This window comes from Mustela nivalis, assembly GCF_964662115.1.
Source record: "Mustela nivalis genome assembly, chromosome: 8".
NCBI lineage: Eukaryota > Metazoa > Chordata > Mammalia > Carnivora > Mustelidae > Mustela > Mustela nivalis.
This window is the reverse complement of record NC_139027.1, coordinates 37,570,925-37,589,518: the sequence shown is the minus strand read 5'-3', so window position 1 is coordinate 37,589,518 and position 18,594 is coordinate 37,570,925. Positions and strand designations below refer to the sequence as shown.

The window sequence follows — 18,594 nt, the reverse complement described above, 5'->3', positions numbered from 1 at the left end:
ACTGTTTAACAAGTAGTTCCCAGCATAGCACAGGCCCCGGTAGACCTGTCCACTGAACATCAATTAACTGTGTGACAGAGCTGTTTGTCCTAAACCAGAAATGTCAGACACACCAGATTCGGTGGCGCCTAGCAGCAGACAATCTCAGAAAGGAGATGTATTTTCTTTAGTATTGGAACCAAACAGATTCAACGGGCACACGATTTATGGGACAAGAGTTTCAGATCACAATACTCACCACTCTTGCCCAAACACCCCTGCATGAGCTCCTATTTTCAGCCTCGTGAGGCTTTATACTTAATCCATTTTCTTATTTCTGCATCTTTGCTGCCCCAGCCATGAAGGGACCTCTTCTCCCAAAATTAACTAATTCCCAGAGGCAGTAGAAGACTTGCTAAAGGGCATACGTTTGATATGCAAGCCAGACAATCCTGAGTCCAAATCTTACTCTTTACTTTCAATGAGACCAGCAATCAGTGACATTTCCCTCTACCCAAATCCCAGAGGACAAGGGGCACAGCTATAGTCAGCAGCCTGCTGAAATTTTCAAAATTCCCCAATCTTATGTGTGAGTAGCTTGTTGACTTTGCTTTTCCATTAATTCTCATGAAATACACAGTAAAAAATACAGGCCAGCATTACTTCTCTCTCCCTGTGTGTCTCACCTCGGTACTGCCTGTGTCGCCATGGGGTATGCTGTGTATTCTGTTCCCAGAGAACTATGCATGTAATAAAAACTTCTTACTGCATTGTAATAGCTCTCCTGTCCTTGTTTTTTTTTTTTTTTGTTTGTTTGTTTTTTGTTGTTGTTTTTTTTTTTTTTTACCACAGCTCATTAAAGACACAGGGCCTCCCAACCAGCAAATAGCAGAGAAAGGACTCCAAGGATCAGCCCTGGTTCGATCATATGTTGATGTAAGTTAAACTGAACAGATCCCATACCATTCTGTAATGAAATAAGGTATTTTTAGTAGATGCTCAAAGAGCACAAATGGTCATTGACTTAATGTGGCTGGGGAAGTGGCCTGAAGTAAGAACATGGATGCCCTACGGGGTGGCTGGCTAAGAAAGTCTGGAATGAAGAGAGTGGAAGGATAAAGGAGGAAAGATCAGAGGCAAGAAATTACCCACTCCATATCTTCTTTCTCCATATCCTTTATAAACTTTGGTATTTCTTGGTTTTGTTTTGTTTTGTTTTTTGATAAATAGATACTGAATTTTATCAGATACTTTTTCTGCATCTGTTGAGACAATCCTATGATTTTTACCCTTAAGTTTGTTAATGTGACATTCATGCTGATTGATTTATGGATATTGAAGGATCCTTGCATCTCTGGAATAAATCCTAATTGATCATGGTGTATGATCCTTTTAAAGTATTATTGAATTTTGTTTGCTAATATTTGGTGGAGGATTTTTGCATCTATGTTCATCAGGTATATGGCCCTTCTGTTCTAGATGCCAAGAGCTACAGCCTTGTCTCCCATCCACTCCTGCTCCAGGCAGGGCTGGCCCCCCAGAATGGGATGTGGGAGGGGAGGCAGATGCACATAAATTGGGCTACTTGAAAATATAGAAACATGACATGCAGCTTATTCCAAACTGCATGTGGGTAAACAAATGTTTAATTTCAAACCCTGTTATTTGCTCTATAAATATGGCCCTTGTGGGGATTCCATTGGAAGTGTCCCCTGTGGGGAGAACACTCTGTCCAGGCCTCTCAGTTGAGACTCCAGCCTGGCTGTCTCCACGGGGCTTCCACAGCTGGTGATGTGGGGTGTTGTAAGTACCCAATATGAGGTACAGTGGCCTTTTTCTCATTTATTGCCTACTATTCCCTTCCTGTATGTGCATATTCCTTTCCTCTTCTGTTTCTGTTAGATTTTGTGTAATAATAATAAAGTTTTCTTTCCTTCTTGAAGTCGAAACCGGGCTGTGGTCAATCTTTTGCAGCATGGGAGATAAGGAATACTAATGTAATGTTCATCTCACTAAAAAATACCTTGGCAGCAACATCTAAATGGGCATTGACCACCCCACTAGGTGCCCTCATCTACTTCCATTGACACATAAAATTAACCATCATCTAGAGAAAATTCAGGAACAGAGTAATGGGAGAATCGATGCTTTGTGAGGGTGAGGTTTGGATCCCCAGGCAGGGTCTACTTGATACAGGCTCTGTCTGGATTTAGGAAATGGCTCATGTCACAAAGTGGTGCAGCATCCATGAGGACCCATGGAACAGCCAGGGTGTCACCTGACAGAGGAAGTCTCAGGCATCTGCCCCACTCAGGTGCAAGATTGTGGAAGTGTTGTGCTTGGACTTGTAGTATGCCTGAAGCCTCCACAGCCTCTGGCTTCCTCACCAGGCCTGTATGATCATTGTATTAAGGGAATCCCACCCCTGCCCCCTTCCCTCTGCTTAAGAAGGAACAGCAGGATGAGGAACAGGTGCAGGGAAGTTTATATGGTGCCCAATCAATACTGCACTGACTTCTCAAACCCCTGGAAAGAACTGAATTTTCCTGAGGGCACTTAGATTTCATTCATTGGTTAATTCAACGCAAAACAGAAATATTGAACTGAAAAGATAGAATAACTGAATATCAGGATTCAGACTTCCTCTAGGTCCAATGAGGGTCCAACATGTCTCCCTGTGTGAGGAAATTCTGGGCCTGTCTTCCATCTCTTCCATCTCTCTGGCCCCTGCACAGCTCCAGGACCTGAGCTCAACTTTTTACCTCATCCTTACCCATCTGCAGGAGGAAAATGGATTCAGAGCTTGATATTCTCTAATCAGAGGGTTTATAAAAAGCTGGGCCTAAGGTTCTCCACTTTCTTTCTGTGCCTTCCAATTCTTTTGCCCCTCCCTGCCTCCCATTATTTGTTGCCCAGCATGTTTGGTTATTTTACCAGGGTTATTGATACGAAGAGCCAAGTTTATCTTTTCTGGAAACTGAACCCACTTAAAGACATTTTTAAATTGAAAATGGAAGCTCTTCATTCAATCTTGTAGCAGTTTGTCATTTTAGAACTTCTAAGGTGTTCTCAGAGCTTCTGTGTTGACTTTTGTATGTCCTGTCATACAATTCTATTTTTGACTCCTTACATTTCCACTGGGCACTTTCACAAGCCACTGCTTATGAGATTTGCTTCTGTTCCCCCAGACTGCTTTGCATAAGCCCCTCCACGCCCAGACCAGTGGCTCAGGCTGTATAAAAGGGGCCTTTGCTATGTGAACTGAGCTGCGTTGGGCAGTCAGGGGCAGTAAGATGGTGTCACAGAGGCAGGTCCTCCTATCCTTGTTGCTGTGGGTCTCAGGTGAGAAGCTGCAAAGTGCCATAATGCTTCTGGAGTAGTGTCATTTTAAACAACTTTTTAAGATACATAATGAGAACACTGGTTATTTCCAGACTAGACCCAACGATGTACTGCCATGTGGTACCATTAGGAAGCACGCTTGCAATGATATATTTCAGTGTGACTGGGATAAAGTGTGTCTGTATCACCATTTTTCTGATTGCAGGTGCCCATGGGGACATCACGATGACTCAGTCTCCAGGCTCCCTGGCTGTGTCTCCAGGTCAGCGGGTCACCATGAACTGCAGAGCCAGTCAGAGTGTTAGCAACTATGTAGCCTGGTACCAGCAGAAACCTGGGCAGGCTCCCAGGCTCCTCATCTATCGTGCATCCAACAGGGCCACGGGCATCCCAGACCGGTTCAGCGGCAGTGGGTCTGGGACAGACTTCACCCTCACTATCAGCAACCTCCAGGCTGAAGATGTGGGAAACTATTACTGCCAGCAGGGTAGTAGCCTTCCGCCCACAGTGCTTCAGCCTCGAACACAAACCTGCTCCCCCGGGCCGAGGGTCAGGGAGGGTTTGTTGCACCAGCTGCTTCCTCCCCACTCAGCCCTGAACATGTGAATTCCCTTATCTGCCTGAGAAGTCACTTCTCCTGAAATACTCCTTGCAGGGGTTGTAAGGTACAGCAGAAAATGAAGAGACCTGACTTTTCTGCACCCCCAACCTTTTTAAAAAAGATTTTATTTTATTTATTCATTTGCCAGAAAGAGGGAGAGCACAAGTTGGGGGAACAGGATGCAGAGGGAGAAGCAGGCTCCCTTCAGAACAGGGAGCCGGATGCAGGACTCTTTCCCAGGTTGCTGGGAACATGACCTGAGCTGAAGGCAGCCACTTAACCCACTGAGCCACCCAGGCATCCCACCTACACCCATTTTTGTGGGAGGTTAATGAAGACAAATGCTGTGAAGGTGTCTTAGGGATGCTGTTGGGAGTTGGGAGTTGCTGTTTTCTGCCTCAGGAAGCTGCGTGTTTCCCAGGGTCCCATGGCAAGAGTGAGCCAGGAAAGTCTGTCTTTAGCCTCTGACAGTGGGCTGTGAACTTTCCACCTGGCAGATCAGTTCTCCCTTCCTGCTCCTCTTGGACTCTGGGACATTTCTCTTATTCCCTCATTCTCTTTTCTTCACCCTCCATCACCCTCCCACTCTGAACCTCCAGGATGACACCTTTGAGCTCTCCTATTCAGACACTCCCACTTGGAAGGTAGTGTCCCTCTTGGTTTTTCCTTCCATGGGCCCTATTTCCCAGCTTTCCTGGGCAGTGTCCTGGACATTCATTACTGCTCCAGCTCCTTTCCTACCTGCCTTCTTTCTCTTCTCCATTTTTCCCGGGCTTACTCATTCTCTCACAAAGGCAATTGTCTCATTCTTCTTTTTTTTTTTTTTTAAGTTTTATCTATCTATTTATTGCTGGAGGGTAGTGGCCAAGGGAGATGGTGAGAATCTCAGGCAGAAACTCTGTTGAGTGGGGACTAGACATCCACTCTGTCTCACATGCCTGAGATCATGACCTGAGCCAAAACCAAGAGTCGGACGCTCAAAAGACTGAGCCACCCAGGTGCTCTGATTCCCTAACTCTTCAACCCTGTCATTTTAGGAACATGGGATACTGTGCCTCAGCACCTTTTTTCACCACTTGTCACCTATTTCTTTAAAGTCATCCCTTAGGCATTCAGATCTAATCTTGTGACCGAAGGAAATCACAGCTCTAAGTGTGCCATAAGTTGAGTCTCTTGGAAAACATTTCATGAACATGTCCAATTCTGTGTGAAAATGGAGAAATTATCAGCATCTTAGTAATTATAGCAATTCTGAGCATCTGAGCAATTATTTCTCACCTCCTTCTGAAATACATGGGTTGATGCAGTTTAGCTTCAGGAAAGACCGCAGCAAACCTGCTCAGTGTGCTCCAATCGCATTTGTCTACAAAACAGCTTCTCTTAATAATTAGAAATGCACTTTAAGGATTGTTATTAAGGGATCCATTTCACTCATCCAAGGTATGTTTTCTGAGGGCTTCCTCTGTGCCCAGAGCAAATACATCTCCTTTCGCCCCAGCTGGGAGAGCCAGGCGATAATCAATGGCATCAGTAAACATTTACTGTGTTCTGTTGGAGGGGCTATAAAGAAAAGTAAATGAAGGAAGGGAATAAAAGCTTGCTGAGTAAGAGTGTGCAGAAACTTAAAATCAGATGATGTATTAGTTAGCTAGCTTCATGTGAGAAATCACCCACAAAATACAGTGGCTTAAAGTGGTAGCATGTTCATGGCTGTCTTGTTTATTGGTTGGCTGGGCAGTTCTGCTAATATAGGCCCAGCCTTGATTGATCTTGATTGATCTTGGCTGGCTTGCTCGTGTGCTTAAAGTTGGCTGAACCAGGAAGGTCAACGGATGCTCCTGATGTAGAAAGGCTCACATTTCTTTCCTCTCTTTCACATTTCTGTTGGGGGGGGCAGTGATGACCATCTTGACCTAGGAAATAGGAAATGGCATACTTGGCTTTAAGTGAGGATGGAGGAGGAGCTGTTAGAACCTGAAGAAGGAAAGAGAAAGAGTGAAGACTGACGAGACCAGGGAAGTGAAGTATGATTGTGGAGCAGGGTGAAGGGCCTCAGAAGGTGAGGGGTCATGAATCAAAGTTGGAGCCGTGGGGATTGCTGTGTGTTTTTCTCCAGGAGGCATGTGGAGGGTTGAGAATTTGTACATGAAATAAAACAATGCAAGGTGAGGAAGATCTTGCATATAGGGGGTTGTTATAAAGAAGGATCATGGAATTCAGCTGAGGAAGGAGGGAAATGAGACTATGAAGGGCTTAAAGATGAGAAAATATGAAAATGTCAATAGACTCACTAAAAGCTAATTTTCAGAAAACAGTACATTTATGACTCATCGAGAGATAGAAATGACGAACTCGTGTTGAATTATTTTACTCATATGCTGTGAGGGAACTAGGAAGATGTAAGTGGGTCAAAGGAAAAGTCAAAACACACAGATATATTTGGAGTAAAGGAATGAACTGCAGAGAGAGGCAAGCTGGTTCTCCAAGGTGAGGTGAGACGTCAGTTAAATCACTACCAGACAGTTCAGAATTGTCCATCTATCAGTTATCAACAGTTTATAAAGAGTTGCAAGATAGCTTAAAGATAATGACCAGAGTTGGACCCTGATAACCTGGAAAGGTATGCTACAGAGATGCCAAATTTTCCATGGAAACACAACATATATTTTTCCTATAAATTTTAGGTCTTACTGTAATGAAAGCCAGAAACTTTGGCGGTGGCATACCCAGTGGATTGAGCTGCAGAGTTCTTAGAATGGGTCAAGGCTGAGATACTCAAATTTTTTTAGAAATTTATTTATTTGTTTGTTTGTTTATTTGAGAGAGACAGAGAGAGAATACCTGAGGGCATGAGCAGGGGAGTCGCAAAGGGAGAAGGAGAAGCAGACTCCCCGCTGAACAGGGCTCCATCCAAGGACCCCAGGATCATGGCCTGAGCTGAAGGCAGAGGTTCAACCAAACGAGCCACCCAGGCGCCCCTGAGATGCTCAGCATTGTAATGATGGAGAACTTGTCATGATTTTCTGATGGTGCACCTAAGGCATGGCCCTGAGAGTGACTGATCAAGATTGGGTGGGGAAGAGACTATTGGAGGAGGGTCAGCCAAACAACTGAGAGAGTAGGTAATGGAACAGTCATATACTGAATACACTGTAACCACCACGAATTGTGACAGGCTGTGAGAGGCTCTAGGAGGTTGGACCTAAAATATTCCAGAAACCAGGAGAGACTTTTGGGCTGGTGTTTGTCTGAAATAAGGAGAGTTCCTAGAGTAGCGTAGTCTACCTATCTTGATTTCAAGCACTGTTCTTCCACTTTCTAGGCAGGCCTCAAAGTTTAGAAGAGGGAGAAGGGGGCAACAGAAGGTCTGTGAGCAGCCTGCCAGGGAAACACAGAAGCTCAGGGTCCTTTTTTTTTTTTTATTAATTTTTTTTCAGCATAACAGAATTCATTGTTTATGCACCACACCCAGTGCTCCATGCCATATGTGCCCTCCATAATACCCGCTGCCTAGCTCCTCCCACCCCCACCCCTTCAAAACCCTCAGATTGTTTTTCAGAGTCTATAGTCTCTCATGGTTCATCTCCCCTTACAATTTTCCTCAACTCCCTTATCCTCTCCATCTCCCTATGTCCTCCATGTTATTTCTTATGCTCCACAAATAAGTGAAACCTTATGATAATTGACTCTCTCTGCTTGACTTATTTCACTCAGCATAATCTCTTCCAGTCCCGTCCATGTTGCTACAAAAGTTGGGTATTCATCCTTTCTGACAGAGGCATAATACTCCATAGTGTATATGGACCACATTTTCCTTATCCATTCGTCCACTGAAGGGCATCTTGGTTCTTTCCACAGTTTGGCGACCGTGGCCATTGTTGCTATAAACATTGGGGTACAGATGGCCCTTCTTTTCACAACATCTGTATCTTTGGGGTAAATACCCAGGAGTGCAATTGCAGGGTCATAGGGAAGTTCTATTTTTAATTTCTTGAGGAATCTCCACAGTGTTCTCCAAAAAGGCTTCACCAACTTGCATTCCCACCAACAGTGGAAGAGAGTTCCCCTTTCTCCACACCCCCTCCAACACATGTTGTTTCCTGTCTTGTTAATTTTGGCCATTCTAACTGGTGTAAGTTAAAAATCTCATCTCAATGTGGTTTTAATTAGCCATCAAAAGAAATGAAATCTTGCCATTTGCGACAACATGGATGGAACTAGAGCGTATCATGCTCAGCAAAATAAGTCAAGCAGAGAAAGACAACTATCATATGATCTCCCTGATATGAGGAAGTGGTGATGCAACATGGAGGCTTAAGTGGGTAGGAGAAGAATAAATGAAACAAGATGGGATTGGGAGGGAGACAAACCATAAGTGACTCTTAATCTCACAAAACAAACTGAGGGTGGCTGGGGGGAGGGGGTTTGGGAGAAGGGGGTGGGATTATGGACATTGGGGAGGGTATGTGCTTTGGTGAGTGCTGTGAAGTGTGTAAACCTGGTGATTCACAGACCTGTACCCCTGGGGATAAAAATATATGTTTATAAAAAATAAAAAATTAATTAAAAAAAATCTCCTTGATGGCTAGTGATGATGAACATGTTTTCATGTGTCTGAAAGCCATTTGTATGTGTTCATTGGAGAAGTGTCTGTTCATATCTTCTGCCCATTTTTTGATATGATTGTCTGTTTTGTGTGTGTTGAGTTTGAGAAGTTCTTTATGGATCCTGGATATAAGCCTTTTGTCTGCACTGTCATTTGCAAATATCTTCTCTCATTCCATGGGTTGCCTCTTTTTATTTATTTATTTATTTTTCTGTGCAGAAGCTTTTGATTTTGATGAAGTCCCAAAAGTTCATTTTCACTTTTGTTTCCTTTGCCTTTGGAGACATATCTTGAAAGAAGTTGCTGTGACTGATATCGAAGAGATTATTGCCTATGTTCTCCTCTAGGATTCTGATGGATTCCTGTCTCATGTTGAGGTCTTTTATCCATTTTGAGTTTATCTTTGTGTATGATGTAAGAGAATGGTCGAGTTTCATTCTTCTACATATAGCTGTTCGTGTTCCCAGCACCATTTATTGAAGAGACTGCTGGTTTTTTGAAAGAATCAATAAGATCGATAAACCACTGGCCACACTAATCCAAAAGAAAAGAGAGAAAGCCTGAATTAATAAAACTATGAATGAAAAGGGAGAGATAACAACTAACACCAAGGAAGTAGAAACAATCATTAGAAGTTATTATCAACAGTTATATGCCAATAAGCTTAACAACCTAGATGAAATGGATGCATTCCTGGAAAACTATAAACTCCCAAAATTGAACCAGGAAGAAATCGACAACCTGAATAGACCGATATCTAGTACAGAGATTGAAGCAGTGATCAAAAACCTCCCAAAAAACAAGAGCCCAGGACATGACGGATTCCCTGGGGAATTCTACCAAACTTTCAAAGAAGAAATACAACCTATTCTCCTGAAGCTGTTTCAAAAAACTGAAGCAGAAGGAAAACTTCCAGATTCTTTCTATGAAGCAGGCATTACCCTGATCCCCAAACAAGGGAAAGACCCTACCAAAAAGGAGAATTTCAGACCAATATCCCTGATGAATATGGATTCTAAGATTCTCAACAAGGTCCTAGCAAACAGAACCCAACAGCACATTAAAAGGATTATCCACCATGACCAGGTGGGATTCATCCCTGGGCTACGAGGATGGTTCAACATTCTCAAATCAATCAATGTGATAGAACAAATTAATATGAGAAGAGAGAAGAACCACATGGTTCTCTCAATCAATGCAGAGACAGCATTTGACAAAATCCAGCATCCGTTCCTGATTAAAATGCTTCAAAGTATAGGGATAGAGGGAACATTCCTGAACTTCATAAAACCTATCTATGAAAGACCCACAGCAAATATCACCCTCAATGGGAAAAGGCTTGCAGCCTTCCCATTGAGATCAGGAACAAGACAAGAATGCCCACTTTCACCACTCTTGTTCAACATAGTATTAGAAGTCCTAGCAACAACAATCAGACAACAAAGAGAAATAAAAGGTATCCAAATTGGCAATGAAGAAGTCAAACTCTCTCTCATCATAGATGACATGATTCTTTATATGGAAAACCCAAAAGACTCCAACCCCAAATTACTAGAACTCATACAGCAATTCAGTAACGTGGCAGGATACATAGTCAATGTACAGAAATCAGTGGCTTTCTTATACACTAACAATGAAAATACAGAAAGGCAAATTAGAGAATTGATTCCATTTACTATAGCACCAAGAACCATAAGATACCTGGAATAAACCTAACCAAAGATGTAAAGGATCTGTACTCGAGGAACTACAGAAAACTCATGAATGAAATTGAAGAAAACACAAAAAGATGCAAGACCATTCCATGCTCTTGGATCAGAAGAATAAATATTGTTAAAATGTCTATACTGCCTAGAGCAATCTGGACTTTTAATGCCATTTCGCTCAAAATTCCACTGTTATTTTTCAAAGAGCTGGAGCAAATAATCCTAAAATTTGTATGAAATCAGAAGAGACCACAAATCGCTAAGGAAATGTTGAAAAACAAAAATAAAATTGAGGGCATCACGTTACCTGATTTCAAGCTTTACTACAAAGCTGTGATCACCAAGACAGCATGGTACTGGCATAAAAACAGACACATAGACCAGTGGAACAGAGTAGAGAGCCCAGATATGGTCCCTCAACTCTATGGTCAAATAATCTTTGACCAAGCAGGAAAAAATATACAGTCTCTTCAATAAATGGTGCTTGGAAAATTGGACAGCTATATGTAGAAGAATGAAACTCGACCATTCTCTTACACCGTAAACAAAGAAAAACTCGAAATGGATAAAAGACCTCAACATGAGACAAGAATCCATCAGAATCCTAGAGGAGAACATAGGCAGTAACCTCTTTGATATCAGCCACAGCAACTTCTTTCAAGATATGTCTCCAAAGGCAAAGGAAACAAAAGTGAAAATGAACTTTTGGGACTTCATCAAAATCAAAAGCTTCTGCACAGCAAAGGAAACAGTCAACAAAACAAAGAGGCAACCATGGAATGAGAGAAGATATTTGCAAATGACAGTGCAGACAAAAGGCTTATATCCAGGATCCATAAAGAACTTCTCAAACTCAACACACACAAAACAGATAATCATGTCAGAAAAATGGGCAGAAGACATGAACAGACACTTCTCCAATGAAGACATACAAATGGCTACTAGACACACAAAAAAATGTTCATCATCACTGGCCATGAGGAGATTCAAATTAATTTTTTATTTTTTATAAACATATATTTTTATCCCCAGGGAGATTCAAATTAAAACCGCATTGAGATACCACCTAACACCACTTAGAATGGCCAAAATTAGCAAGACAGGGAACAACATGTGTTGGAGAGCATGTGGAGAAAGGGGAACCCTCTTACACTGTTGGTGGCAATGTAAGCTGGTGCAGCCTCTTTGGAGAACAGTTTGGAGATTCCTTAATAAATTAAAAATAGAGCTTCCCTATGACCCTGAAATTGCACTCCTGGGTATTTACCCCAAAGATACAGATGTCGTGAAAAGAAGGGCCATCTGTACCCAATGTTTATAGCTGCAATGGCCATGGTCGCCAAACTGTGGAAAGAACCAAGATGCCCTGTCGCGGTCGATGCGACAAACCGACCAGGGTAGAGAGGGTAAGAGGATGGTGAAAAGAAATTAAGAGACAAAGAGATGGGGGCAGGAGGAGCACCAAGGATAATGTCCCATAGTGCCAAAGTTTATTTTGCAGAGTTCTGATTTATACCACACAGTAAGGGAATCACCTCCTGTACATCTGGTGCTCGTTTCTATTTTTGCCTGAGAGTAGCTGGCCATGCAGAGATATCAGACAGCCTTGACCTTTGTGGTTTGGACACTTAAGCCATAACTCAATATTCACAAAACATAGGAGCCTTATTAGCTTAGTCTTGAGACAGTAGCTGCAATGGCAACAAGCCAAACCTCACAATGTTCTCATAACAATCACCAGGGAGACACCTGTGAAGGTCCTCAGTTGAAAAGGTTCCCAAGAACTGTTGCTCTATTGGGTTAACCCCTTCTGGGCACGAGGCCCCCAACAATGCCCTTCAATGGATGGATGGATAAGGAAGATGTGGTCCATATACACTATGGAGTATTATGCCATCAGAAAAGATGAATACCCAACTTTTATAGCAACATGGATGGGACTGGAAGAGATTATGCTGAGTGAAATAAGTCAAGCAGAGAGTGTCAATTATCATATGGTTTCACTTATTTGTGGAGCATAACAAATAGCATGGAGGACATGGGGAAATGGAGAGGAGAAGGGAGTTGAGGGAAATTGGAGGGGGAGATGAACCATGAGAGACTATGGACTCTGAAAAACAATCCAAGGGTTTTGAAAGGGCAGAGGGCGGGAGGTTGGGGGAGCCAGGTGGTGGGTATTATAGAGGGTACATATTGCATGGAGCACTGGGTGTGGTGCAAAAAGAATGAATTCTGTTACACTGAAAAGAAATGAACAAAAAAAAAAAAAAAAAAGAAAAGAAAAGAAAAGAAAAGAAAGAATTCCATTATCTAACTCTGTCAAGTACACTAAAAAAAAAAAAAAAAAAAAAGAATCAGAATCCCATTACCCCTTAGTGTATGTGAAACCTCAATGTGTGGGTTTATGGCCAGAAATTATTCATCTGTCATGTTTATTTACTGTGTATCAGATCAGGTGAAAGTTTTCTCCTTCTCCTCCTCCTCCTCCTCCTCCTCCTCCTCCTTCTTCTTCTTCTTCTCCTTCTTCTTTTTTTTTTTTTTTACAAAATTTTCTTAAGAATTCTTGAATTTCAAAAATAATACTATTTCCCTACAAAACAACATAAAGCTTTACAAGTCTCCTTTTCTCTTTGGTTACATATCTCATAATACCTTGCCTTAAAATATTCAGAAAATGCAAAATATTATAAAGATTTCTTTCTCGGGGCACCTGGGTGGCTCAGTGGGTTAAAGCCTCTGCCTTAGGCTCAGGTCATGATCCCAGGGTCCTGGGATCGAGCCCCGCATCAGGCTCTCTGTGCCTGCTTCCTCCCCTCTCTCTCTGCCTGCCTTTCTGCCTACTTGTGATCTCTCTCTCTGTCAAATACATTAAAAAAATCTTTAAAAAAAAAAAGATTTCTTTCTCATCTAAAGACTTTGAAGTTTTCTTGTACTCCCTGTAGACTGAGGGAAGAGCATTCCTAATTCTGACCAGGAGTGTTTGTGTCCTTCATGTTTACAAACTAGGTTGTATCCTGGACAGTAAAATGGACCCTGAAAGCAGGTCAGGGTACACCACACAGAAATCACCTGCATGTGTAATGGGTGTAAGAAGACCATCCATGAGGTCAAGGTGGGGAAGAGTACTCTGGGGTCTCTAATCTTGATCACTGTCACCTGAATGAGCAAGGACTAACACAGGTGAGTTTGATTGTACTTTCATCTCTTTGCCAGGGGGACGTCCATTTGGAATCCATAAAACTAGAAGCCAGGGCATGCCTGTGTAACTCAGTGGGTTAAAGCCTCTGCCTTCGGCTCAAGTCATGATCCCGGGGTCCTGGGATCGAGCCCTGCACTGGGCTCTCTGCTCAGTGGGGAGTCTGCTTCCTCCTCTCTCTCTGCCTGCTTCTCTGCCTACTTGTGATCTCTGTCTGGCAAATAAATAAATAAATAAATCTTAAAACAAAAGCAAAAAACAAACCAAAAAAAAGCAAAACTAGAAGCCAGGGTGTGAGTTGTGTTCCTTAGGGCGGTTTTCTTGATGCTTCTTTTGTGTGAGACCATTATTCTGGGATCAGGGTGTGTGGGTGGGGAGTGTGATGCAGTTATACATTCTGTAGAACTTGATCTGTAAATTTTCTCAAGCCAAACAGCTCAAACTCTTCCTGCTTTGGCCAAGTTGATGGACAACAGACCTGTATCCTGACTGAGGCCAAATGGAAGTTCTTTCTGAAAAAAGATGAGCTTATCCTTGCCTGAGAACTGAGATGGAGCCATCGCCATCCAGCAGAGGGAGCTTCCCCACCAGGAGGTCTGTTAAGTAGCTTCTTGGGATCTGTGACTGAAATGGGTCCCCCTTCCTTTATCTTTTTCTTTTTTAATTTTTATTTTATTTATTTGACAAATAAATAGTACATATCCAGGACCCGGGGCTTGATCCCAGGACCCGGAGATCATGACCTGAGCTGAAGGCAGAGGCTTAACCCACTGAGCCATCCAGGAGCCTCAATGGGTCACTTTTTCTAAAGAACTGCAAATTATCACACTATAGAGGAAGAACTCACAGAGAATAATTTCAGTGCCTGGCGGCTCACAAATACATATGAATGTGTTGATTTTCTGACTTTATAAGTTACTTCTCAACCATGTGAAGTGGGTCATTTCTGAACTTCAGTGGTCTAGATCCTTCAAAGCCCTGATCTCCATATGCATAATCTGAATTCCTTCCCAATATCCTCTTTTCTTTTCTTTGCTTTTCCTTGGAATAAATATACATGTAAATACATTTTGTAGAGCTGTCTGAGATTCTGCTGAGTCCTGGGGAGAAGTGGGAGCAGTGTCTTATGTTGACTGTGAAGGTTATTTTTGTATCAGTTGTAATCCTTGGGCTGGGGCCCAGTCATCCCAGTCTGATTGAGAAAAGTGAGACAGAAGTTCCCTTTGACCACAGGCCACCTCATAATGCCTCCATTGTAATGAACTCTTTATTTTGTATAGAAATTTGCATCCCCAACCCTAATGTGTCTCCTGTGAGGGGTGGAACTTCTGTCCTGAGTAGTTCTCATGAATTCCTACAACTTTCTTATCAGTTAAAATATCCTTCCACTGCTTAAATGTGAAATAGTTTGATTGTTTATTTAGTTATGTGTTTGCTTTTTTTCTGTGGAAAGTTTGATGCACATGAGAGATGGAGTGGAAAGAAAACTAAAGGGAACACTAATATCTTTGATTCTTATTGAAATTGTCTGTTCTGTGCATAAGAGACTTAACAGTTGATTGAGTGCACAATTGAACAATGTTAATGTATTGTGTTAAGGTTCTATTTATTCATGGGTCAGCTTGTGTTTGTAGGTTTTTTATTCGTTTGTTCTGTTTGTAGATTCTACATATAATACGGTATTCGTCTTTTTCTGTCTGACTTGTTTTGCTTAGCATTATACTTTCTAGGTCCATCCATGTTGTTGCAAATAACAAAATACCATTTTTTTGGCTGAGTAGTATTTCCATATATCTATGTATATGCCAACTACTTCTCAACAGAAGGAGGAGCTTATATGTACTATGAATTTACTACAATTGTCTATTTGGGTGCTTGACCACCAAACAATTATACTAATTTTTCTCACACATATTTCCTGTAGGGATAGTGTGTATAGAATACTATCTAGATAACATTGTGACAGAGCCATTAGTCTAACTGGGAAAGTGGAGACTCATAAAGTGGGAAAATAAAAAATAATACATTCTGAAAAATACTGAATAGTCTCTTACTGACAATATGGCAAACATGTTTAGTTCCAAATGTATGTAGTTGTGCTTTCACATAAATGGCTCAGATTTCTGACGTTCAGCCTGAGTAACTGTCCCTGACACGTGCACACAGGCTGAGAGGGCCATGGTGAGATCAGGATGGCTCTCCCTGGCAGCTCACTGCTCAGCCCACAGGATGATCATGTCCCTTCCAGAGCTGGTTATACCCCATTGAGGATGTTGCCTCCCAGGGCCCAGGATTCAGTCCAGAGTACTCAGCTGCATATTACTGCCTGAGTTCCCCAGCACCTGCCTCTGATGCCAGCTCAGAGCCTTTGCTGTGCTGGCTCCCCACTCAGGCAACATATGTGCCCAATGGGGATGGCCAAACAGAGAGGTTTTTGTTGGGGCCTGAAGCACTGTGGTAGAATTATGTTTAACTTGCCCACAGTAATAAACTCCCATATCATCAACCTCCACCCTGCTGATTGTCAGGGTGAAATCTGCCCCTGACCCGCTGCCACTGAACCTCTCTAGGACCCCAGTGAAACGGTTGGAAACCAAGTAGATCAGGCTCTTTGGGGACTGGCCTGCCTTCTGCTGTAACCAGCTCAAATATGTGCTTCCATTACTGTGTACGAGGCTCTGACTGGCCCTGCAGGACACGGACGCTGACTCTCTGGGAGTGACAGACAACAAGAGTAGGGTCTGTGTCAGCATGACCTCCCCGCTGTATCCCAAAATAATGAGATATAAGTACAGGTTATGGAGAAACATTATGAGCCATTATTAAGAATTTAAATTTCATTTATGATAGGCTAAATCGTATTTTGTGATTTGATTCTTGCTCTAAATATATCCAAATTTCATGGGTAACCCAAGAATTGTAGGGCACAGAGTGGCCACATTTTTTTTTTTTTCTTTTAGCATCTCACTAAAGCACTTTACTTCATTTCCTTTAGTTTCCTCATAGCTTTCACTAACTCAAAACTAAATTTCCCTATTTGTGGGAAATCACACCCCTGAACAGAGCACACATAGAGACTAACAGCACCCAGACAGTTCACCCTCCCCACCCCAATCTCTTTCCTGATCTTCCTTCTGCTCTTACCCTGGGACCCAGAGCATCAGCAGCCCCAGGAGCTAAGTAGGGAACCTCATTTTGAGAAGCTGAACTGATGACTCCCAGTAAAGCTTAGAGCTGACCTTTATGTCAGACTTCCAAGGCAAGGTCCTCCTCAGGGGACAATATTCACATCCCTTGGTGCCTGTGGCAGAGAGGAAAGAGTCAAAGGCAGGGTGCAGGGCCCTCTCCTGGGAGAGCAGTAACTTAAAATGTCTTCTGTGTTTGCAGGGAAACTAACAGAGACAAATTCCCTACTGCCTTCACGGGAAGCAGGATCTCCCTGAGATAATCGGGATCTGTGGCAGGACACAGTGCTCATAGCTCTGCCTTCTGAGAAAGCTCCAGAGACCCTGATGATACAGGCATGCATGTCCAGAGTCTATTCTGGGAAGTGAATGGCCATCCTGCTTGGATTCCTGTCAGCTAATGTCCAGGAGGTAGCAGGTCCCAGTCCCTCTCCAGCTGATTGATTGACCAGCGATCTCCAGATCCCAGGATGAACTGGAGATGGTTCAGGAGTCTCTGGGATTTGGTGCTTTCAGGTTAATGGTTTAAAACAATTCAGTAATTATTTAAAATGAATTAAACGCATCCTGGGACCTCCTGTATTATACTCTATGTGAAGATGAATGTAAAAAACCTACAGGGGTAGGAAAGATTCTCTCACTCGCAAGTAGAAAACTCACAGTCCTGGGGAAGAGAATAGGGACAAAGACAGAATTTATGCTTCTTGAAGTGAGGGTGCCCTTTGTGGTAACCATTTGTTACAATCTGGTGAGTATTGGTCATACTTCTCTCTCTCTCCCCACAAAGACACACAGACAGACATTCAGACAAATAGATACACACACATACTTCATAACAATAAAGAAATTTCTTAGAGAAGTACTTCCTAAGAGGAGGACAGAACAATAAGGTTTCCTTTTGTAAAGTTTCCTCTATATTATCTTTTTCCTATGATGCTCAGAAGACCCCTTCCCATATAGAGGCTTCCCCATGATGTGTAAACAGTTGCTATCAGGGGTTCTGGTTCCTTGTTAGCTCTGTGTGAGAAGTTGTGTCTCTCCCTTGGCTTTTATGCTTGACATCCACAGCCATGACTCTGAAGTTCAAGAAAAGATCCTGTAGATGAGAATAGCAGGAACTGGGTAACTGTTTGAATGTCTAATGGTCATCTATACCTATGACAGACATTTTCTGGGGTCTTCAGTGAACCACAATCCTATGGAAGAGGGTGTGGGGTCAGAGCTGCTTGGGGCATCATTTTACCAACCATCCTTCATTAAAGCTGTGACATAACCTGACAATTCTGCGTGTGTCAGCCTGATGGAGATGTTAGTTGTTTGTGAGAATTGTATCTACATGTATGTATATCATACATATATATGCATATAGACATATTCACATATATATGAATGAATATATATGAATGAATGTTAGATTTAATCACATTTAATAAGTCTGAATGATCTACACAATTTTTCATTATTACTCAAAGTAATCTCAGATGTTTCTACAATGGGTTGAATTTTACACTTTTAATTCAAATATTTTTAAAAACATTTCTTTGTTTTGCATCTTCTTATAATGGATTTCCAAGTATTCCTTTTAATGTCATTGGCTTTAATAAAAGCTGTCAATTTCTATGTGAAGATGTGTAAAAATTGCATTAGTCATATTTTACACGCTATTTTAACCAATCAGTCAAAAACTCAGAGGCTTGCCATACTAAGCATTTGTTCCTATAGTCATGGATGTTCATGTTGACAATAATTTGAATAACGCACAGAGGGCTCATCTATGTGGTTCTTCTGCAGGGAGATGAATGGTTCTCCAGTCTATGGACTGTGGTTGATCTGGGGCCAAGAAAGAGTGTGGTGACTACCCATGGCACATCATTCTCATAGTGAGCTGTGGGAGGGTACAGAAACCACAAAACAAGCAAATCCAAGTCCAGTTATTCTGACAGAATTGCATATAAATTTGGTCTTTGTGGTCTTTGTAA

At 42.2% G+C, this 18,594-nt stretch overlaps 1 gene segment (V, D, J or C); it reads left to right on the top strand.

Moving 5' to 3' along the window:
• Positions 1–3,283: 3,283 nt before the first annotated feature.
• The window catches only part of LOC309870879 (immunoglobulin kappa variable 4-1-like), a 73,947-nt gene continuing 58,636 nt past the window's right edge, over positions 3,284–18,594 (top strand). The window contains exons 1-2 of the V gene segment in view: positions 3,284–3,321; positions 3,527–3,870.